Genomic DNA, 23,652 nt, shown 5'->3' on the forward strand with positions numbered 1-23,652 from the left:
CTCCTCCTTAACTCGATCTTGCTTATGCATCTCATTTCATGTTGGCACCGTGTTTTCATTTTTAAATGGCGTTGTGCAACAAATGCTCTGTGGCTGTCTTGTGACTTCCTCTTCATCCTTCTCCCTTTCTCCTCAGCTCTCCTCAGATACCCTCTGTGAACTGGTGAGTGAGATTCACTTTCTGGGGGGGGTGGCGAGAAACTGAACCACACGTATCAAGAGTGGCCAACACACTGAAGGTACTTCAATCAAACGTCAGCGAGCGTTTCCTTGGGATGACTCTTGCTTTTGTTTTCCTCTCAAATCCGAAGCACAGATTGACAGGGAAATGGTAAGAGGCCAGGAACATCTGAGAAGAGGCCGAAGCCACAGAGATGGGAGCGCGTATATCAGATGCTTCCCAGGGCAAGGTTTCCTGGGTAATCGACACTGACAGTATTTTATAAAGTAGATCAGGATTAATATGGTCTAGGGTGGCAGCTCTCATTCTTTAGGTTTCAATCCCTTTCAGGGTTAACTGATCCTTTCACAGGGGTCACTTAAGACCATCAGAAAACACAGATATCTGCAATTCATAACAGTAACAACATTACAGTTATGAAGTGGCAACAAAAATGATTTTATGGTTGGAGGCCACCACAATGTGAGGAACTGTATCAAAGGGTCGCATCATCAGGAAGGGCTGAGAACCACTGCTCTGGGAATACTCCACTGGAACAAATGCAAACATAGTGTGTTCTGTGTGTGCCCTTAAGCTCGTTTTCATAAGCGAACCACTGCTGAACGACAGCTGACATCTGCTGAGAGCTTGTCAGGTGCTGGGTTCTGTGTTCATGCTGGCTCATGTGAGTGCCAGCCTAGCAAAGCTGTCCAGAGCTAGCGAGGACTCTGGGCTGGTAGCCTGGCTATATCCCCTGTTGTTCACATCTTTATTTTCTGGAGAATTTTTTTCCATGGCCATATCTGTGGTGAGGCTCAGATGACAACTGAACAGGCTTTAAGGATAAGTATGCCTCGTGTATATTTAGAATATATAGAAATTGTTTTTTGTCCAGGGTTTGAATTTTCCTGGGTCTTCCTATATTATACCTGGCCACCCTCTCTGGGGTGAATATCTTTTATTCAAATATCCATTTCCTGATGGAGATACCTGCCTAAGGTTGGCTTAAATGTAAAGAGGTTATTCCAAAGTTGAGCTCAGATAGAGTCAGCCAGAACCTTTCCTAAATTCCAGGGTGGGCTCTCACTTCCAAAGTTCAAACTCCATTACCAAACTTTAAAACTCCCTGGGTGGGGCTGGAGAGATGGCTCAATGGTTAAGAGCGCCGCCTGCTCTTCCAAAGGTCCTGAGTTCAATTCCCAGCAACCACATGGTGGCTCACAACCGCCTTTAACGTGATCTGATGCCCCTCTTCTGGCCTACAGGTGTACAGGCAGGTACAACACTGTATACATAAAAAAAAAAACACCTCCCTGGGTGTTATTAAAGTGAGTCAGGACTGAGAACCACCATCGGACCTACAGTTGCGGGCTGGTTTGAGTCAGAGACAAGACAGGGCAGTCTTTCCTGAGTTTCAGTGCCTTGGATCTGGTGGGTTTTGTTAATTCTGTCGGCTGGCTAATCAGAAGCACAGGCCGCCATGCACAGTGTGTCTCCAGCAGATCTAAGAGCCACGCTGAGCCCTAGCTGTCCTCTAGCTGCTCTTTTGTATTAATTTCTACCCTCACATTACCCCCTGCTGGTGGAACAATGTCACAGGTGTGACAGCCAACAAGGTTGTTCCCTGACTGTTGTATACCAGCTGCACCTTCGCAAAGAACACAACTGGGACAGTTAATTCTATGGCGTCAACTTTGCCAGGCTAATTATTACTTAGATAAAACATTATTTTGGGATGTGCTTAGGAGGTGTTTCCAGAGGAGATTTAGCATTTGAATAAGAGGGTGACCTAAATTTGATCCCCAGAATCCACACAAAGGTAGGAGGAAAGAACTGATTTCACAAAGGTGTCCCCTCACCTCCATACATGCGCCATGGCATGTGCATGCCAATATATGTGTGTGTCCATACATGTGCATCACACACAATACCATCATCATCATCATCATCATCAACAACAACAACAACAACAACAACAACAGCAACAGTTAATGTAATTTGAGACTGAAGTGTTATTTGGAAAGACATTTTATGACTGAGTGTGGCCATAAAGTGATGATTGTGCTGGAGATGCTCAGGAGAAGCATAGTTAGGAGCTAAGATAGGAGAAAAGTTAAGCGTCTTGTTTTCTACTCTACAACAGTCAGTAAATTCGGCTAGCCCAGGTAACAAAACCCACCATGTTTTTGTTTTATATATACAAGTTTTCTGTTCACACAGGATCTGTGTGGTTTAGGTAATTCCCTCTAGGGCACGTTTCAAAAGATTTCCGGCATTCTCCCAGGAGACCCCGAGTCTATAGGTTGAGGACGTGGCTCAAGATTCTGCCTTTCTAGTGAGCACTCAGGCGAGGCTGATACTACAGGCCTAAGGACTTTGCTTTTTGTGATTTCCATCTCAAAGCAGCTTCATTCCCCGTGGTGACTTGGGCCTTCAGGATGCTTCTGTCTTCATCTGTAGGCTCTACGAGAGGAAAGGCTTGAAGGCCATGCTGACTTAACTGTTTTGGCTACAATTAGTCTATGAGCTTCCTTGAAGTGATATGAACCTCCCCTCACCCCCACCCCCCGCCAAATATTATTCAGAATAGACTCCATCTTCAAGAAGCTTCCATGTGGATGCCCTACATCCCGCCCCCCCACCCCCCACAGCCAGACAGTGTTTGCTAAGGCCAGCAAAGTGCCTTGTAAAGGCAAGGACAGAGACATTCTGAGACACATGGAAAATAGAGTCTGCCTTTGCCTGGGCTGTGTGTGGTCTTACCCTTTCGTCTGCAGCTTTAACCCTAGCTAAAAGCTCTGAACCTGGGTTTGCAGGAAGCCTGCTGCAGAGTCACAGCCATCTAAACTGAAGGCTGCCTAGGTAGGATGGTTGGTGACTTCAGGGAATTTCTGCCATTTGCATTCGTCCACTGCTCTATAAGTAACCCCCAACAAACTTGTTTAACCTATCAGGAGGAATGCGTATGGTGGTTAACACTGACTGTTAACTTGACAGGGTCCAGGATCACTGAAGAGACAAGGTTCAGGGCATGTCTGTGAGGAATCCTCTACATTAGGTTAACAGGAGCAGGAAGACACACCCTACATGTGGGTGGCGCCGGTCCATGCTTTGGGATCCTGAGCTGCACCCAATGTGACCACCACTTCCCTCCCACTCCTGCCGTCATGTCTTCCCTGCCGAGATCGACTGTGTCTCCTCAAACTGTAAGCCAAGATATACCCTTTCTCCCTCATCTTGCTTTTTATCAGGCATTTTGCCACAGCATGAAGAGTTTATTGATTTTTTTTTTTGGTGTTTTCATGCTATCCAAAATTAACATATGTTATTTTGTGTCTCCCTGGAAAGTCACTCAACAACTTTGCGCCAGCCTCCTGAGTAGCTTCTTCTATTTACTCATTAAAAAGTTTTACCACTGAGGACTGACTTTCACACGAACTCTGGTGCCCCATATTTGACCACGTCCCCTGGATAGGGAGGCCTGGTGGCACTCAGAGGAAGGATAGCAGGCTACCAAGAAGAGACTTGATACCCTATGAGCATATACAGGGGGAGGAGGTCCCCCTCAGTCACAGTCATAGGGGAGGGGAGTAAGGGGAAAGCGCGAGGGAGGGAGGAATGGGAGGATACAAGGGATGGGATAACAATTGAGACATAATATGAATATATATATATATATATATATATATATATATATATATATATATGTATGTATAAGTTTTACCACTGAAAGTGACACAACCAATGTGAACTCACACACTGATAGAATTATTTATTTCCTTTCCCCATTCCCACTGATTACTATAGACTGTCAGCTTAGTATTCTTTGTCCCTCTTCTTCTGACCCTCTGGGGAAGCTTGTTCAGGGAGCTGCTCCAGGCTGGCACGCTGCTGCACTGAGGACCTGGAGACCGGATGGGCCGGGTTGTGGGTCAGTGAAGCCCAGTGGCTACTCTCCTAGAGGGCGTGCAGGCGAATCCATCTCTCTCAGGCAGAGAGAATCCAGGTTCTCAGGCCTCTCTGAGGGAAGGCGCCCACCCCGGCACCTTCTCTCAAGCAGAGAGGGAAACCTCGGCTTGGGAAGCACAAAAGCAACAGCCAGATCAGGGAAAAGGAGGCAGCTAAAAAGCAAGGAGCTATACTTTAATGTGCACTCTAAGTCTCACGCATTCGGTGTAGAAGAGGAAAGTCTAAGCTGGGCCCAAGACCAAAGATTAAAAGGAAAAAAGGGGGGACCAAAAGGGAAGGAGGAGGAGGAAGGAAAGGACGAGGGAGGACTGGGAAAGCCACCAGAAGGAGCCAAAAGGCTCAAAAGGCCACCCTCACTCAAGAAGTTTTTGTTTGTTTATCTGTTATTGTTTTTGTTTTCTGTGACACTTTTCACCAAATGGGATCTAGGGAACTGATGAGATAGGGGGAAAAAAAAAAAGAGCAGTCCCTGACCTTTCCTAGCACAGATGTGTACCCACCTTTCCAGAGGGGGGTGGGCCAGCAATGCCTCACAATTCTTGTTACATATGAACACTTTGTGAAATATTCTTGAAATTTCTCTTCTTGCATTTTATAAAACACACACACACACACACACACACACACACACACACACACACACACACACACAATATAGGGCATTCATCCTCAAACTTTTCCTGTAAATGTTTTTTAGCTTTGCAGCTATTCCTTTCTGTCTTACTAGTGAAGAAGCAGTGTCAAAAGTAGCAAGGAATGAATGGACAAGGCCCTGTATCAATAAAACTTTATATATAAAAACAGATGCTATGCTGGATTTCTCCTGAGGATCAGAGTTGGTGAGCCCTGATCTAGGTGATTGGTCTAGTAGGAAATTTGGCTGCAACAAAAGCAGTCTAGCAGAGCATAGAGCTGTGGTTTTCACAAGTTTTCCCCCCAAATACCCGTGTATTAAAGGATTGCTGTTGCATTGTGGGGAGGTGGTGGAACCTTTAGCAAGTGGGAGAAGGAAGTTGGGTTATTGGAGACATGCCCTAAGGGATTTGAAGTCTTAGTCTCTGGCTTTGCTTCCCCGTGCCATTAAAATGAGCAGTCAGTAGTTTTTGATTTGCGTCCCCGTCGTGATGTGCCATGCTGCCACAGGTCTAAAAGGATGGGACCAACAACCATGAACTGAAATTTCTTGACGATTCAAAATAAATCCTTTTTCCAACTTGATTATCTTAGGAGGGAGTGGTAGTGGACCACTCTAATCCCAGCAGAGGCATGTGGAAGCAGAGGCATGCCGATCTCCAAATTAGGTCAGCCTGGTCTACAGAGAGAAAGGGTTCCCGGACATCCAGGCAGCCAGGCTTAACCAGAGAAGCCCTGTCTCAAAAAAACAAAACAAAACAAAACAAAAACAAAAAACAAAAAACTTGATTATCCTGTGTACTTTTTACCAGTAATGGAAAGCTGACTAACACATACATTGGTCAGTTTTCTTTTATTTAACATAAATTACTGATTTTTGTGGGAAATAACATTGTGAAACCCGCCCATTCCCATATGCACCTTGTTTGTTTGTTTATTTGTTTAAATTTTTATTATTTATACAGCGTCCTGCCTGCATGTGTGCCTGCACACCAGAAGAGGGCACCAGATCTCATTATAGATGGTTGTGAGCCACCATGTGGTTGCTGGGAATTGAACTCAGGACCTTTGGAAGAGCACCCAGTGCTCTTAACCTCTGAGCCATCTGTCCAGCCCCATGTACCTTGGTTTTTAAAAATAGTTAAATCCTGCGTAGTTATGTCAGTAGTTTTGGGTTTGCATGTAAATCACTTAGGGAACTAGAAAAAAAAAATCCTAGATCCAAACCTAAGAAATTGTCCTGCTTAAAATTCAGTATTTTAAATGAACATTTTATGTGATTCTAGAAGTCTCGGTCAAGCAAACATAACGTGTTAGTCATACTATTAATTAGCTACACGATCCTGGACCATAGGCAAGTTATTTTAACTTCTTAGCCAGCAGTTACCGTTCCACCAGCTCTGTACTTAGCCTTTGGCAGAACTGTTAGAATTTAAAGACTGGCATGCACTTTTTTTCTTTTTGAGAGAAAGTCTTGCTACAGAGTCCAAGCTACTCTTAAACACGAGATCACCCCTGTCTCAGCCTCTCAAGTGCTGGGATAACAGGCATGGACCACTAAGCTGAGCGCGGTTGCAGGATTCTTAGAAGACAGTTTGTCAGAGCTGGAGAGATGGCTCAGTAGTTAAGAGCACTCGCTGCTCTACCAGAGGACCTGGGTTTGATGCTTCTAGCCGCCACAGGCACCAGGCATGCACATAGTAAATTATACAAAGATGCACAAACATGCAGGCCGAACACTCATACACATAAAATTAACCTTCTAAAGATTGATCGTATCTATGTAGCACTATATGCCAGTTGTACGATATTTTTTAATATAATCATGGTTTCATAAATAACGTTTTACTTCAGGCATCTGAAGCTAGAGGCACTCTGGCCATTTCCTGTCGATGACTTCCTCAGATATTTCCTCTTCCCCCACCATTTTTCCTACCAGTAATGCTGACTTTGCAGAACAAAGACGGCAGAATCACCAGTCTTCGGAGCGGGTCATTCCGAAAATAAGCCATTATCTTACACATCTGAGTGTGGAAACAGTCAATGACAAGCTATGACTATTTATTGGTTGACGGCTTTGGAACAAGGTCTTACAGACAAAACCAAACAATTACTCAACTACATATAGAGTAAGTGTCAACCACTGTGTGATTGGCAGGGCTAGGGGAAGGCTGGCATAGACAGTTACAGGAATCTCTTCAGCAAGCAGCTAAGAATGCATGGAAACGCCTTACAAAAATCAGCTACCCTAAACAGGCATGGCGATGCATATCTGCGGTACGCCTAGGGAGGGGAGGCAGGAAGATTGCGAGTTTTGGCTGAGGCTGGTTGCCTCTCAGCTCCTACTGTAACAGGGAGAATAGCAAAGCTGCCCAAGATTCAAAACACTGTGTCATTGAGAACAGCTAGGAAGTAAACTGTTTGTAATAGTAACTAAGGTTACTATTTAATCTATAATATAAAAATGCCTAGTGAGGAAAAGAGAAGGCAGAGGCTCACCCTGGAGGGAAGACTCGATTCTACCCAGAACTCTGGACTGGGAATTTCCACATAACTTCAAAGTGTTCCCCCAGTTGTCTCTGCTAAGTGGTGTTTGATGATGTTAACTTTTGTTTGCTCTCTCAAACTGAGACTACTCAGCTGTGGAGCAGCGTGTGGCTCCTCTGCTTTTTATACAACAGAGGACTAATTTCTAGAATAAATAAGGAAGTAAAAATAATTAACACACACACAAATGCAAGTAATTCCATCAATAAACGGGCAAATAAACTTCAAAGACACGTCTTAAAACAAGCACCCGCGGCAAACACGTACAAGAAAAGGTGTTCAGTCCTTGGCTGTCGGTCAACTGCAAAACAAGGTGACATCGAGGTCTATCTCAGCCCAGCCAGAGGGGTTAAAATAACAAATGCAGGTGAGGGGTGGAGGCTGAGGAACCCTTGTGGACTGTTGGCAGAAATATAGCACACAGCCACGATGGAAATCAATATAGGGACTCTTCAAAAACAATGAAAATGCCACCACATGATTCAGCTATACTGTCTTGGGCATATACCCAAAGTGTCAGAGTCAGCATAAGGCAGAGACACCCACAAACCCAGGTTTATCACGATACTAGTCACACAAGCCAAGTGTTGGAATCAGCCTAAGTGCCCATCAACAGGATAATGAACAACAACAACAACAACAACAACAAAAAGGCCAGGTGTGATAGCGCACACCTTTAATCCCAGCACTCGGGAGGCTTCAAAGCCAGCCTGGTCTACAGGGTGAGTTCCAGGATAGCCAGGGCTACATAGAGAAACCCTGTCTCAAAACAGCAAAAGGAAGGAAGGAAGGAAGAAGGAAGGAAGGAAGGAAGGAAGGAAGGAAGGAAGGAAAAAAGGAAAGAAAAGAAAGAGAGAATATCATATATATATAATAGAATATTAATATTCCATACAGAAGAACAAAGTCAGGACATTTGCAGGAAAAATGGATGGAACTGGAGGTCATCGCGCTAAATGAAAAGAGCCAGCCGTGGGAAAACAAGTGTCTCGTGCTTTCTCTTATATGTAGAATATACTGGGAGGAAAAAAAAAAGATACAATGAAAGTGGATGGGGCACTATCAGGTAATAGGCAGGGAAGAGAAGATAATAGGGGAGTGTGTATGATCAAAATATGTTACACACGTGGATGAAAATGTCCCAATAAAGTCCATAGTTTTGTATAATGAATGTGTACACATACATTTTTAATTGGCTTGCCTAAATAAATCATTATTCATTAAATATCCAGAGCGTAGTTTCTTGGTAACCAGCCTGTCCTTGGGTCTCTTGTTTCCTAATCTGCCCAAGATGTAACTGGTATTTTTATTGTTTCCAGGACTCATAGAAATTCATTTCTGTGTTGTACTTGATTGACACCGGGTACCTGAGAAAGACCTATCAGTTTTTGACCTAGACACTATGAAGACTGAGAAACGGGCAAAGGGAATTTCCGGTCTCACTCTTTTCTTTACCTCCTCCGGCTTGGGAAGCTAAAGCTCAGGGTCATTCCAGTTTCTCAAGGCTGTCTCCCCAAACCTGTCACCTCTAGGTCTTTTCATAATGATGGGGGTGGTGGTGGTGATGGTGGTCTCATAGCCGCTAGCCCCTCTTCCTCTGCAGCTCCTGCCTGACTTCCTGCTGCTTCCAGGCCAGGCCCGGAAGTCCCCTCCTGACCTTTCTATGCATCCTCAAAGGGCAGGACTCCCTACAACTGTCCACAGCCACCCTGTGGGCATTTTCAGACTCTTCCTACCCTCATTCATGATGACTTTATATGTCCTGCCTCTTCCAGAGATGGACAAGAAGACTGATTTTTACCTGACACCACCTGTTTCTTTCGTGATAATCACCTATGGATTTGTTAGGGGCCTGCTGCCAGTGTGTGTGTGTGTGTGTGTGTGTGTGTGTGTGTGTGTAGAGGGTGGTCATAGAAAAATTCACAGATGCTCAGGGGTCTGAGCCAACTCTGAGGGAAGGCACAGGCTGAGCCTAAAGGAGTTTATCAGCTCCATTTTTTTTAAAACCAATGATAAAATCAGAAGACAGCAGAGGGAAAGGCTGCTGCTCCACGTGAGGACTGGGGGGAACTAGAAGGCAGCTGGAGATTGCTCTCCCTGTCCTGCCCCTTCCATTTCTGTTTCTGCTTTGCAGCTGGTCACTATCTCCCCCTGCAGGAAATGCCGCTAACTGAATGAATAGTCTGTCTCTTGTTTCCAGCTCTTCTGAGGAACTCCAGACAATCTAAGAAGAGACCAACCCAGAAGATCACCCGTGACACAGACTAAGGAACCCTCAGTGTCGCTGGGTTCTACGGCTTGATGAAACTTGTTCAGTTTCCCCATTTCCCAAATAGGACAGGACTCAACCCGTCTTCTAAGCTGTATAAAAATAGGAAGCTAAAGTATTTTGGAAAGAACCCCGCCCCACCATCACCACCACCACCAAACCTATAGCCAAAGGCGCTTTGAAAATCCCTTGTGAAATTGTTTCACATGGTTACTTTGGTCTTCGGTATTTTGGTCACGTGGTCTGACCCAAGCTAGAGGCAAGAACCACAGTCGAAGGTAGACTTACAGGAAGCCCAGGATTGGGGGGGCGAGTGAGGAGAATAACAAGGGCTTCTGTGTGTGGGCAGAACGAGATGGGGTCTGGATGCTCACTTGTCAGCATCCTTCTTGGGGCAACCTACATCTTAGTCTCTTAGTAGGTAGACCCTAGGCTGTGGGGAGGAGGGAACTGGGGGTGGGGAGATTGGAAAGGAAGTATTTTAACACAGCTGTGTCCTGTTGACTTGTACATGCAAGAGGGGTCTTGGGTAACCACTGAGCTCGGCATATCCGCAAGAACAGGTCAGGTGCTCACCCAACTTGGGCTGTTTACAGGGCAGTGGTTTCCACAGTACAAGGAGGTGAAATGTCAGTGCCATCCCAGGATCACACTTTGAGGGCTCCTTCTCACTAGAGCTTTGCAATCATAGTTTCCCCTGCAGAGCAGAAAGTTCTGTCATAGTCCACAGCTGTTCTAACCACGCAGATGTGAATAAACAAAGACGCCACGACTCATGGACAATGCGACCCAAATGATTCCACCCAGGCTGGTTGGGACAGTACCAGCCAAGGGCTGGGCTAGTGAGTGACGAGGGCACAGCCAACCTTTCAGATGATGCTCTCTCCAGAGACCTTCCTCAGGAGCCAGAGTACACTAGTCAAATGGCATCAAGGTGTATGGACATAGGGCTAAGCTTAACGAACCAATGCTAACTAACCTGAAAAGGCACTTAGGCTTTGGCCAAGGAAGTCTGCACCGAATAATTCATTTCCTCCCTTGAAAAAATCCAACCCTGGGGGGAGAGGTCATGTGCATACACATGTTTAATCTCCAGTGCGTTTACATCAACTTGAAATTGGATGTAATTTAGATCAATTACCACACAGAAGAATTCGGTAACCGTTACAAATTGGAAATCTTTGCATTATGATAATACATTAGAAAAAAGTCCAAAATGCAAATTAGCCCATTTTAAGCAAGACCTGCCCACCCAGGCTTTGAGAATCTGGAGACTCTGATACAAGCTTTCTATGTTGATGATCTTGCCAGAAAAGAAGGGAACTCCTCAGCTGAGGACTCCCCATCTGTGTCTTCACTATGAAAAGACTCCCCTGTGTTCCTTCACGTGGGCAATCTCCACAAGTTCTCTCACTTCCCCCATCCGCCATCGTCTGTAAGTGGAGGTGGGTGGTGCTGGTGACAGACGGGGCTGCATGCATTCTTTCCAGAGTGGGTGTGTAGCTCCGTTTTCTGGTGATTACCTTCATGCCATAGAGAGTAATAATTTCTCTTGAGTTTCAGATCTGGACAATAGACCTTTGTGGGGAAGCAGGAAGTACACACGGCAAGACCTCTAAGCCAAAGGGCTCCCAATGCCTGACCTTTTCTAATTTACAGGGCAAAAGAGAAGAAACACACATCACATGCAAAATATCAGTGCGCTTCATATGCCTACAAAGGAAATCAAGGATAGCCCACACTGCAGTCTATGCTACATCCCTCCTCAAAACATAAGCCTGTATTTCCTTGGGGATGACGCCTTTCTTTGTATTTCTTCTTCTTCTTCTTCTTCTTCTTCTTCTTCTTCTTCTTCTTCTTCTTCTTGTTCTTCTTGTTCTTCTTGTTCTTCTTGTTCTTCTTGTTCTTCTTGTTCTTCTTCTTCTTCTTGTTCTTCTTCTTCTTCTTCTTCATTGTTCTTGTTCTTCTTGATCTTGTTCTTGTTCTTGTTCTTGTTCTTCTTCTTCTTCTTCTTCTTCTTCTTCTTCTTCTTCTTCTTCTTCTTCTTCTTCTTTGTTTTTCAAGACAGGGGTTTCTCTGTGTAGCCTTGGCTGTCCTGGACTTGCTTTGTAGACCAGGCTGGCCTCGAACTCACAGCGATCTGCCTCTGCCTCCTGAGTGCTGGGATTACCAGGCGTGAGCCACTGCAGCCTTGTATTTCTTCAACTTTAAATTGATATGAAATTATGTAGACATATGTATCTTGATTAACCTAAGCAAATAACAAAATTCACCACCAGTAACTGGCTAAGAAGCAAAAAATATCCCAGATACTTTTTTTTTTCTTTTCAACAATAACACACGCTTCCCTGATCACAAACAAAGAAACAAAAAAGGATTCATGGGCCAGTGGCAAGTAGGCTTCCTGGAAACACCTCTAAGGGAGATGTGATTGTAGCTGGGCAGCTGCATCTGGGTCACCTCGGCCCATAGCCCACTTTGTACCTGGCAGACAGTTCATTGGCTCAAACTTCTTTGGTTTGGGTTAATTGGCTTCCTCCTTACAACAGCTAACACCCAGAGAAACACAGAGCACTCTACCATATAGAAATATGGCTCTGGTTGAAGTACAGAATGGTCTGAATAGAATATAGAGTTTTTAAACTCTAACGTGCACCAGAGGGTTGTGAAAACACAGCTGGATGGGCCCACTGCTTGGAAAAGGCTTGGAACTTGGGTTTCTAGATCCTAGGTGATGGCCACCCAGATGTCCATGCACCACCTTTTGAGAACCATCACTGTCTTACCAGTCTGCTTTGGGCTCTTTTCTTCTATTCACATGGACATCACAGATAACCAAGCAGAGCCCCTTTCTTTCAACAGGGTTCAGCCTGGTTTTTGAGTGCAAGGCCCGACACCTGGTTAGAGCTGATGTATGTAATTGTCAGTCTCCTTGGGCGGGTGCTCTTTCTCAGCCCTCTGCCACCACAGCTCTTAGCCTTCTGCAGTCTCTTTGTTTTCTGAGGACCAGCTCAGTTCTCTGTGGTCTCTCACTTTCTCAGAACTTCTGCCGCTGTTTGAAGACTCAGCTTGAAGGTACTGCTGCCAGACCCACCCTGAGGTGCTTCGGACTCCTTTCTAGCTGCTGGGTGAGCTGAGGGCTGCCAGCCTTACACTTGTCTGTGTCTTGTGCTACCAACTCAACCCACTCTATCACTGTTAAAAGACCACAACATACCAATAAAGCTGCTTGGACGAGACTTTATTGGGGCTTTAGCTGCAAGATATCTTGGGATCTCTCGGACTGACCTAAAGAGTGAGGGGGGCTGTTTGTTCAACCAGCCACACAGATGGACAGTCTCCCATTGGCTGACCGCACTTCATCCCCGCAGTGTGTACAGTCTTACTGAGCCTGCCCACACTAGCTGTCATAAGCACGAGCTTCTCCCCTGTCCTACTGAGGACATCTTAAAGATGAACAGAAACATCCAGAACGGTTATAAGCAGTGCCACCCGAAGCTACTGGGTTACTGGAGGCAAGCTGGTTACTTCTGGCGTTATATCAGGGTTCCTAGAAAGATGGTGACTGAAACAGACACCCACATAATGTCCCTCAGAGCTTAAGCAGAAGTTTCCACAGTGGCCGTGACAGCTGTGGCCGTTTCCGTGGGTAGACTGACGTCTCCTGACGTTTGGGAAGCTGGACCGGCATCTCATCTCACTGGACACAACAATGTCACTTACACATGGGAGCAAGGAGGACACAGCAATGGTAGCCTCTCCCCTTAAAAAAAAATACCTTTTTGTTTGTTTGTTTGTTGTGTGTGTGTGTGTGTGTGTGTGGAGGTCAAAAGGTAATTTGAAGGAGTTGGTTCTCTTCTCCTACCACGTAGGTAGAAGCCTGGGGCTCAAACTGAGGTTGTGAGGCTTGGTGCCAGGCACCTTTACCCTCTGACCATCTTGTAGTGGTTCTCTATGAACTGCTGACCCTGCTTGACCTGGTGCCGTTGCCTGATTGGGCAGTTGCTGCAGGTCAGTAGTTAACCGAATAGTCAGTAAGCAAAAGTTGAGTTTGGCAACTCTGTTGTATCACCTGTGCTCTGACTTTGGCCAAGTTGCTTAAGCTTTCTGAGGCCTGGTTTACTTTCCCATCAGCCTGGTTGGTTCATCAGGCAGTGTAAAGTATACAACTGTCCTGGCAGGTGCTTCAGTCTGCTCTAGGCCATGGTGACACAATACCAGAGACTCAGCTCAAAGGAAGGGAACATTATTTCAGCTCACGGTTTCTGAAGCTGGCCAGGGCACCTTCAGGCACATGGTGAGGCCTCATCATGGCAGAAGCATGTGGAGAAAAGCCGCTTGTTAGTGGCAACCAAGACATAGATCTTGCTTCTACCACAGAAATCCCACCCCCAACTCCCCAAGTCAATAGGACATCATACAATTCATGGGGTCAGAGACCTCATGAGCCAATCACTTCCCAAAGGCTCCTCCTCTGAGTCCTGCTGTACTGGGGACCAAATGCTTTGATGCCTGAGCTTTCGGAGGATGTATAGCACGGCCTTTTAACTTCAGCACTCAGGAGGCAGAGGCACACAGATCTTAGAACTTCGGGCCAGACAGCACTACATAGTGAGGCTGCGTCTCAAAACAAAAGGAGGAACCAAGGTCAAGTGGACTCAAAACTGTTCTTAAGGAAGCTTGATTTATGGTATGCCTGACGGCTACTCCACTGGATACTTATTTAAATGGTGAATTTTTCTAGAGCAGGTTCATTGTGAGCTGGTTCACAAAATAGCCACCATTCCTGTGTTCCAGAACCAGACTTCCAGGATGAAGTGGAGTGGCTCCGTGAAAGCCCACCCACTCCCACCTGCCCACCCCTTCCCACCACCCCCTCCCCCATCCTCTGTTTCACCTCTTCCTAGCAGTTGTTTTTATTCCTCTTAACCAGTAATTCTGACTTTCCAGGAAATAAAATAAAATAAACAAAACTCAAAGCCAGTCACTTTTTAAAGGGCATATTTATTATTTCTCTGACATAGACAAAGCATCCATTGTAAATTTGTCAGTTTATGACTTTGTCATCAAGTCTCCCGTAGGATAGGCTATTAACAGCCACTCAGCTGTCACCGCAGTGTGAGCAACAGGGAGGGGGGCTGGGTGTCACGGGGAGGTGCCCTGAGGTCTTTCAGAACAAACAGACACAAACACAAGTGTGACAAATTAAATAAATTACTAAATTAAATAGGATTAAATTAATAAGATTAAATTAAATTAAAATTCAAGTTGAGAGTCTCCGGATGTGGCAGCAAACAGCTCACAGGAGATGAAACTATGGAGGTGGCAGGAATGTTTGGGGGCTAGGCCCTTGCTCTACATGGGACCCATGGAGGCCTTGGGTTCTTTGCTGCCTCCAAGCCTCTCAGGCATTCAGCTCCAAATCAGTGATGTATTCTTGGACCCAGGTTTCTTTGGGGTCAGCGCAGATCTGTCGGTTTCTCTTGGTCAGGAAACTGCAAAGAGAGGTGAGGGTCAAGAAATTGGCGGATCTCTTCTCCAGCCCACCCGTCTTCTGTGATGCTCTTCAGAGCCTCTCTTACTGACCCCTTTTGTGCTTACTCCCCACCCCACCCCACCGACGTGGCCAGAAAAACCCTCCTTCGCCCTGTCCCACACCCCACCTAATCAGGAAAAGCAGGAGAACAGAACTTACATGACACCTGGCTGGGAGCAAAGGCTGCTGGTCTCAAAATAGTCAACGATGAATTTGCGTGGAATCTGCCTGCTATAGGAGAAGCAGCAGGCTGTCGGGGTGTCAGCACCATCTGCAGGGGAAGGGACAGAATGAATCAAGTCATCACTGAGAGGGACAGGCCAGCCTATGTAACTTAAGAGGTGGGAAGGCTGCCTCGCTTAGGGTGAGAGTTGCAAGGCTAAGGCTATGGGGGGGGGGGTGTCGGATTTGGGCATTTGGGATCAGAAATGTCCCATGTCCGTCTTCATTTCTGTGTCTGTTCTTTCCACATCATCACTGCAGGATTTCTCTTTCTCTGTGTTGCCCCATGTCTCTTTCACAGCTTTCTCTGATACAGGAAGTCAGCCAAAAAGGCATAGGGATAAGGGGACGTTGCTTAAGGCACCCCAGAGACAGAGTACCTTAGGCGGGTAAAGGCACGACACCACTACCCTCACTGTGACTCTAGGTCCTGGGTAGCTATAAAAGACACTCCCATCCCATAAGAGGAAAATAAAAGTCTAAAAGAGAAAGATCAGTTTCTTTTCTCTCGTAGACTCTAAAGCCACAGAAAAGTCTACTGTGGTCTGCCCAAGACCAGTGAGCAAGTGGGGACACCCGTGGTAGCGGTGTGGACTCACATGGTGCTGAGAAGAACTTGGTTGCAGAGAGCCATGGTGCAGAGAAGGACAGCAAGGGCAGCGGTGGGGACCTTCATGATGCTGAGCAGGTGATGGAGCGTGCGCTTGTCAGCAGAGCTGAGAACGGACTGGTACTCTCTGCCGCTTGTGTCCTCCTGGTGTCTGAAGCCATGCTCCCCTTCTCTTTATAAGTAGCCCTGGAAGGTGATGAAATGGAATCCGGGGGGTGAGGAGGGAAATTTTTAAGCACAGCAACAGTGTCATGTCAAATATTACACAACCCCGGGTCCCCGGTGACCACATGGGCTCAGGATATCCAAGAATAGCATCTCTGAGATACAAGTCTCAGCTCTCAACTCGTGACCTATTCTTACTTCTTGTGGGGAAGTAGTTTCTCTCATGAACAAGAGGAGCCAGGATAATGTCAGCCCAGGGCTATTCTTAGCTGGTCCCTTCTCATAAAAACCATTCTGTGAATGAGCACTCCAGCCCTGTTCCTCGCCATGGAATGGAAACTCTTATTTCTCACCTTCTTTAACCACATGGATGGAATAGCTGTGGACCAGGGGGCGGGACCTACCACCGCCATGAGGGGCTGAGTTAAAAGATTCCTTGGCTAGAGCAATAGGGAACATGAGGTCACATTTCAGATTCCTGTCCAATCATTAGCCACAGAGTGACTCGGCAACTGGGTTAAACATTAGTTGTGGGTCATATAGATACTTTAAGCGTGGGTGTCAATACGTGAAAACCCTAAAAATATTTGTGCCCATTAAAGTAGAAAAAGCCTTTCTAGGAAAGAGTTCTGTGGAAACCACCCAAATATGAATCCATCTTTAAACACAGAGACAGCAGGCCCAGTTTCATTGTAACTGTGAACTAAGGAAACAGGACTTATCACTATGAAAAAATTATAAATGATATTATAGTATATTCACTGGATCACTTATTTATGAAGCTCTTAAATATTAATAAAATGACATAAATATACTCATCACATCAGTGGTAAATAAAATATCAAGAAAAATTGTGCAACTTTTGCAAAGTGAAAAGTTCTACAAATATCTAGGACTATACATGGATTTCTACCCCAGACCCAGGTATTACAAATAAACAGTACTGAAATTCACTAAAAGTACAAACTTTAAAAAGTTAATAATATTTTGTGTGATGGGCCTGTGGGTGATTAATTTTCTTATATTTTGAGATTTTTCTTATTTTATTTGGCGAGATAGCCTTCCTGTCCACTCACACTCATGAACTCATTTTTAAAGCACTTTCAATATCACAGTTTAAAAATAAGCTGTTAACGAATGTTTTAATTTTAATTACTTTTCATTTCAGTCAGGTAGTCAAAATTAGGATTTGTCTGCCTCAGGCTCTGGAGTGCTAGGATTACATGCCTGAAAGAAGGTGTGTATGCATGTGTGTGTGCATGTGCATGTGTATGTGTGGTCTGCATATGTATGAGTGTATATACATGCATGTTCATGTGGAGGCCCAAGACTGATGTCAGGAGCCATCCTCTGCACTGGTCTCTATGCTGTTCATTGCGGCAGGGCCTCTTAATCAAATCCAGAGCACACTCATCGGGATGGTCTGCCACATTGGCCTTCCAAGACTAGAATTAACAGGCAGACTGTAGAGGTGCAATATTATGATTTAAAAAAAAAAAGTCTCATACTGGAAGTTTTGCTGGATCTCACACCCGGAAGTAATAATGTACCTTGAGATCATTTAAGACTTAAGACTGCCATCTTACTATGTTCTCAGCCTGCTCGTTTAATTCGCCTTTAAAGAGGACAAGGTCACAACCAACTGTATTTGTCCTGGATTTCCCAAGCAATCAACTTTTACAACCTAAGCAAGGGCGTTGCTTTAATCTTAAGTTATGTACTCTTCATATTCCTGACCCAGAACAACGCATGCAGACCAGTTGCTGAAAGTAGCCAATGCAGAGGTTGAAAGCACCTTCTAAAATGAAAACCCATTTGTGGATATTGGGTAATAAGCGATGATGCTTATAGTAGTTTGTTGCCTGGGTCCGATGGGATCAGTTTGGGCCAGTGACGTAATGTCTGTTAAAGTTAAATATTTCTATAATGTATTCCTTTCCTTCTCCAGGTGATGTTTTCTGTGCTGTTCAATAAGTAAAGAGCAAAGCCTGTGTTAGGGACAGTCACTTAACTGACATAGTCACACAACATTCACACAAGGGACAGAGATACAGAGACATAGACAGACAGACACAGTCACATAACTGACATAGTCACACAACATTCACACAAGGGACAGAGATACACAGACATAGACAGACAGACAGACACAGTCACATATCTGACATAGTCACACAACATTCATATAAGGGACACAGGCACACAGACACAGACAGACAGACAGACACGGTCACACACAGATACAGAGACAGAGTCACAAGACAGCCTTTAGGCACACACAGAATCAGGCTGATGCCGCATTCGGACAGAAGACACAGGGAGCATGAAGCAGAGAATTCAGATCTGGACTTGCTCTTGGTTAAATGACTCTGAGGGGAAGATATGTTTATTTCTTTCCTTAACGCAATACTGACACACTATTGGTGATGCAGAGCCTACTGTCACTAATGTGTTTAACCCACGCAGCAGGCCAGCATGCCCACTGACAATTACGTAGGGACCGGGGATCCGGATTCTGGTTCGCATGCCTTCAAAGCAAGCACTTTAACCACTGAGCCATCTCTCTAGTCCTTGGGAAAAGGTTTGGTAGATATAGTGAAGTTTTGGTCCAACTGCTGTCTTGATACTTTTCTGGGACAAATGTTGCATTCTTTTTAGTGACGTTTATCTTCAGAGCCCACAGTCTAGCAGGGGGATACATGACTAAGCGAACAGGGACCACAAAACTTGGCAGGAAGTGCTAAGGGAAGGGGAGAAATGAGCTCCTCAGAACTCAGAGAGGGGAGGACCGACCTTCTGCAGAGGGACTCGGGGGCCTTCATGGAAGGGCTGCAGCACACGGTCAAGCAAACGTCTCCTTTGGACAAGGCCATTGCAGACAACCACAACTCATCAAAACGCGGCATCACGGAGCCACACAGCAACTGCACCCAGGGCTCAGGGTTCATTGCGTAAGACAGGGACAGGAAGACTGTAAGAGCTGGAGAAACCGGATGTCTGCTGCGAGATTGTGTCTCCTTAAACATATCAGAGAAGCTACACCAACGAAGACTCCCCAACATGGCTGCCTGAACGCGACCTGACCATGACATCAACAGACAAGCTAACCGCGGAAGAAGGAGAACTTGGAAGGCCTCAACCCTAGACAAAGAACTACAGGCAGCCAAGGAATGCTGAGAGGGGGAGGGGCAGTCTTCCTCAGGGAAGAGCACAGCGATTGGTTAGCCAGTACTAAGTGGTCAGCCCTGAAAACATACATACATGTAACATTACATAGACTGAGCAGGTTGCATTTATGTACTTAAGAACACACACAATCTCTCTCTCTCTCTCTCTCTCTCTCTCTCTCACACACACACACACACACACACACACGTGCATATGTGTGTATGCATATGTAATGACAATTAAAGAAAAAGAGGTCATGAATTTGAGAGAGGGCAAACGAGGAGGGAAGAAAAGGGCAAATTATGTAATTATAATCTGAAAAAATTTAAAAATCAGACAAAATTCAATGCATATAGACAAAGTGGGAGGTTATAACTTTGTGGGGTTGGTGAAATGACAGAGAATTTTGGGTAACATGGATGGTGAAGCTAAACCGAGGCTTCAAAATCTCCCCAGAGGGGTTAAAGTTCATAGGTTAGACACAAGACAACAGTGAAGGGTTTCAGGCACAAATAAAGCAAGGACTCACCTTAGGAAGTCTGTCCTTTAAAGTATCTAAAGAGTCACATCTTTTTCATTTCCTATTATTATTATTGTTGTTGTTGTTGTTGTTATTGTTATTATTACTATACTGCATGTTGTGTATGCATGTGTGTATTTATGTGTGTGTGAATGTGCCATAGCATGTATGTGGTGGTCAGGGGACAGCATTCATCAGTCGGTTCTCTCTTTCCAGGGGTTGAACTCAGGTAGTCAGGTATAATGTAGCAAATGATATGACCTGCTAGGAAATCTTGCTAGCCCTCTAAAGCATTTTGAAATGAGGTACACCTCACTATCTGTCTCCTGAAATGAAACACCACCAGAACAAATTGAAGTGCTGCTTACAACATCAAAGGGTGGTTAAGATTGAACTTTTCCTGATTCTAAGACTCTGTATCAAGGCTTGAGAGATGGCTCAGCAGTTCAGGGCACTGGTTTCTTCTTCAGAGGACCTGGGTCCAATGTCAGTACCCACATGACTGCTCACAACCACCTGTGATTGTAGTTCCAGGGGATCCGATGCCCTTTCCTGACTTTCTCAGGCGCAAAGCACTCACATGATGTATATACATGCATGCAGGCAAAACACTCATATGCATACAATAAAAATTAATACATTCAAAAAAAGAAACCTTGCCTGGTAGTGGTGGCACATACCTTCAATCTCAGCACTCAGGCAAGCAAAAGCAGTCAGATCTCTGTGAGTTTGAGACTATCCTGGTCTCCAGAGTGACCTTTAGGACAACCAGGGATACACAGAGAAACCCTGTCTTGAAAAACCACATTGAAAAACCAAAAAGAATTCTCATCTTTCTCTTCTGTGTCCTTAGACATTTCTTATTGTTATGCTGTAGGATTTTTTTGACTTTTTTTTTTGACAGTTTAATAATTAGTACTGTTGTTGGGAGCACAAATGTCCTTGTGCTCACAGATAAGCTCTGAGAAACCAGGAATGTTAAACACTCAGGGGTGTTTCTTTGACGGGAAGGCTGTACAGCCTGTTTACCTGTTTTTCTACCCCAGGAGGCTGGGGGTGGAGGTAGCTGACAGCCTGGCAGTCTGTGCTATCTGTAAGGCCAGGGCTTCCCAAGCTCGCACAAGCAGGACCTGAGCTGGCTGTTAAGCTAGGTGACTTTTGTGTGATCTTTATGGTCAGCGGCTTCCCCAAGCCCCAACAACCACAACTGTATATAACTAATAGTCTAGGTGATCTTTGTATTATCTGTATGTCAGGAGCTCCCCCAAGCTCCCACAACCAGGACCGGAAGTGACGAAGAGCCCAAATGATCTGTACCCTATCTGTGTGACCAAGACCACACCGGATCATCCCTAGAACCCAGCTTCATGGAAGAAGCAGCATGTACTTTGAGAAGCGTTTCGATATAATTATGCCTCCTTGTGCACGGGGGTCTGTGTTACATCTGGAAACTTCTTTCTAAACTGTACTGGGCTTAAATGTGTGTAAAATAAACTGTCCAGCGTCAGACTCTAGAAGTTTGAACCAACACGGGCTGCTGAGTTGTGTCGAGCCATGTTTCCTTCTTGCCGCATGCAGACCGACGCCCTGCTGGCCCCCACACACTGAGGTACATCTCTCCGCCTTCTTCCTCAACTTCTCCCATGCCCCGAACTCCCTCTGAATTCCATGTCCTCTTCCTTTGTTGTGGCCAATTTAAATGTATGGCCTAGTAAGTGTTATTACTAGGCTATAGTTATTACGGCGATATTTTCCAATCTGCTATCAATCAATAAAAGACACAGACACCCGTGGCGTCTTAGACTAGCCTTGGTTCACCTCGGCAGGGCAGATATTAATCCCCTAAACTACCTTCCGTTATCTCCCAGCCCCCATCACACACCATCTCCTTCTAGAAACTCCTACTGAGCTACCTTCCATCCATAACCCATAAACACTTGCTAACGTCATCCATCTCCTCCATCCATGCCAACTGGGCCATGTGCTCTCTCCACCTAACCCATCACCATGGTCTGCTTCCTCCTCTCACACCTGTCTTTCTTCCTCCCAAGATCCTCTCTGTCCTGCAAAGCCCTCAAATTTTTGCTCCACCTACCTTCCTCTAGCCCTGCCCAGGTATCAGCTTTCTTTATTTTTTTTTACAATAATAAAATTATTAATATAATTTAATCAAGGTCAGAAATACATAATAAAATAAATAGTAATTTTGGGGGGTTTGTTTTTGTTTTTGTTTTTTTGAGACAGGGTTTCTCAGTGTAATCCTGGCTGTCCTGGACTCAAATTTGTAGACCAGGCTGGCCTCGACAAATAGTAATATTTTTTAATCTGATTTTATTTTATTTTTTAGACAAATATCTTTTATTTTCAATAGCTGTCCATATTTTAATACATTATCTGTTTTCTCTGGGTCTTTTTTTTTTCTCTATTAGTCAAACAGGGAGGCAAAATGTGACAGTCTGCAGTAAGAATCTTGAGGGGGGGCAATCAATGAACAAATACAAGGCACCAGACCACACTTCAACATTCTCCTATAGTTATTACATATACATATTACATATTACATACTGAGTTCATTTACCATTGCTTTTACATACATGTCTTTAGGGCTGGTCACTTGGATCTGGATAGCCTATTGGGAGCTCATTCCCGAAGAAAACTTACTGTGCCTCTCTCAGCAGCCACTGCTCGCCCATAGCTTTTCATCTAGGCGTGGGGCCTTGTGAAATCTCCCCCATGCACACTGGCCCGTGGACCAGAGCATCTGGAAGCATGTGCCCTAGTCCCTGGCCCTCACTATCCATCTCTAAGGCACACAGGCTTTGTTCCCATTCCTCCCGATGATTGCTAATGCTGGTAGCAAGAGACATAAAAGCAAAGGAAAGATCAAGGGCAACACGCCTTCACCAGGACTGGGGCATCCAAATTTCTTTCCATTTGCTACCAGTTCTAAAGAAAAGCAACGTAATCATGTGTTTCATTAGAAACTACATCCCAGGAAAACCAGGAGTGATCAGGCATGCCTGCAATCTCAGCTCTCTCAAGATAGAGGCAGGAGAATCAGAATGCATTTGAGGCTGGCCTTGGGTATGTGAGACACCCCCCCCACCTCTCTCTCTCTCTCTCTCTCTCTCTCTCTCTCTCTCTCTCTCTCACACACACACACACACACACACACACACACACACACACACACAAACAAACAAACACGCAGTCTACCCATAACACCTTGAATGTGCCCAATCAGGTTAGGAACTACTTAACAGACCTTTCTCCCTACTGTTTCTGTCTCTCCCCCCCCCCCCCCACTCCCTGACTTCTTAGGAAGCCACCTTCATACCTAGGATTCAGTTTCTGAGAGCTGGATTCTAAGAGCTGAAGAGGGCAGAAGAGGAAACAAAAACTGCTGCGTCAGTCACTTTTCCGGCAATGGACACTTTCTATGTCCAGAATTACAGCACCTACTGCAATGGGTCCTCAGTCATCTCTGTAAAGATTTGTTTTCAATTTTAAATACTGCCCTGTCGGATTTATGAAAATTCAGACCACGTCTAGTTGGTGGAATCTAAGCACCCAAATCCTAGCACATGATGAACCTCCCGTGGAGGGTCTCCTGATGTAGTCTCTAACTCATAGAATTCCATTCTTTTAAATGAGGGTAATTGATGGAATATGCAATCCCTAGTGGTTTTACCCTAGGGTTTTACGACTTTCTATATTGATCCCCAAACCAGAAAATAGCTCTTCACCGTGTGTTTCTATTTGGGTTGGAAAAATGACATGCTTATGTGCATAGTATGTGCTTAGCACACATACTGAATGAGTCACAGAAGGGTTGAGTTAGAAGGTGTCAGAA

The 23,652-nt window shown here is 45.1% G+C and overlaps 1 protein-coding gene and 1 pseudogene across 2 annotated transcripts in view; one reads left to right on the plus strand and one right to left on the minus strand.

Annotated features, from left to right (window-relative positions):
* Window positions 1-218: 218 nt before the first annotated feature.
* The window catches only part of LOC311579728 (C-C motif chemokine 4), a 31,344-nt gene continuing 7,910 nt past the window's right edge, over window positions 219-23,652 (plus strand). Inside the window, exons 1-2 of the mRNA XM_084750559.1 lie at window positions 219-331; window positions 3,158-3,366. The gene's annotated coding sequence lies outside the window, so the exon portion shown is untranslated. The remainder of the gene's footprint in view (window positions 332-3,157; window positions 3,367-23,652) is intronic.
* Window positions 14,471-16,133, minus strand: LOC311579730 (C-C motif chemokine 3-like; annotated as a pseudogene). The gene is made up of 3 exons (XR_014783685.1): window positions 15,936-16,133; window positions 15,274-15,385; window positions 14,471-15,073 (listed from the first exon to the last, which is right to left on the minus strand). The product of XR_014783685.1 is annotated as a C-C motif chemokine 3-like (transcript).

Source organism: Acomys minous (genome assembly GCF_964271855.1).
Source record: "Acomys minous genome assembly, chromosome: 12".
In the NCBI taxonomy this organism is placed as follows: Eukaryota; Metazoa; Chordata; class Mammalia; order Rodentia; family Muridae; genus Acomys; species Acomys minous.